The sequence below is a fragment of the Apteryx rowi genome, unplaced genomic scaffold (genome assembly GCF_003343035.1).
Source record: "Apteryx rowi isolate R43461 unplaced genomic scaffold, aptRow1 scaffold_433, whole genome shotgun sequence".
Taxonomy (NCBI): domain Eukaryota; kingdom Metazoa; phylum Chordata; class Aves; order Apterygiformes; family Apterygidae; genus Apteryx; species Apteryx rowi.
The window spans coordinates 387,389-388,189 of record NW_020450687.1 but is presented as its reverse complement, the minus strand read 5'-3'; positions in this window follow the sequence as shown (position 1 = coordinate 388,189).

The window sequence follows — 801 nt, the reverse complement described above, 5'->3', positions numbered from 1 at the left end:
GAAGCTTGGTTTGCCAAGAAAAGCACGAAGGGGGGGGGGAAAGAAAGAAAAATTCAGAGACGTTCCCCCACCATCCCCTTCCCACAATTTAAAAAAAAAGAAGAAAAGAAAAAAACGACACAGGCTGCGGCGCGCAGCATTAACAACAGCTTTCACAACACCAGCTCAAGGCATCGCGTACTGTACATCATTCAAGTATTTCTTAATATAAGACAACAAGGAATTATCTACAACTGATAAAACAAAATAAGCTATAAAAAGTAACAATGTACAATCAAGATGGATTTCCCCCCCCCCTCCTTTAAAGAGACCTTTCAGGGTGTCGCAACCTGCTGGGGGGGGGGGGGGGGCAGGTGCCCGGTGCTGCCCCCCAAATCCGAGCGGTCGGGGGCACCCGGAGGAGGGGGGGGGAAAGATCGTAAGTGCGAGGCGGTTTCGGGGGAGCCGGCGCTGCCCCGGGAAGGGCCAAGAAAAAAAAAAAATCGCCGGTCCTTTCCCCCCCGCCGCCGTCGGCACCCGACGCCATCGCCTCCCGCGCCAATTCACGCGCGCGCCTCCCTGAAAACGAAAACACAAACAACAAAAAAAGTGCCCCCAACAACATAGATTGCATAGTATTGCTGTCAGCAGTCTTCAACTACAACGGAGAACTTTATTCTGAGACGGCGACCGTCTCGGACCGAAGCCCCCGGGGAGGCTCTTCCCGGCTCCGAGCGCGCTCCCCTAAACCTCCCGCCGCACACGCCGTGCACCAAGGGCACGAGGTTGCTTTTCCCAAAATATAAAGCTCAAAGCGTTGAG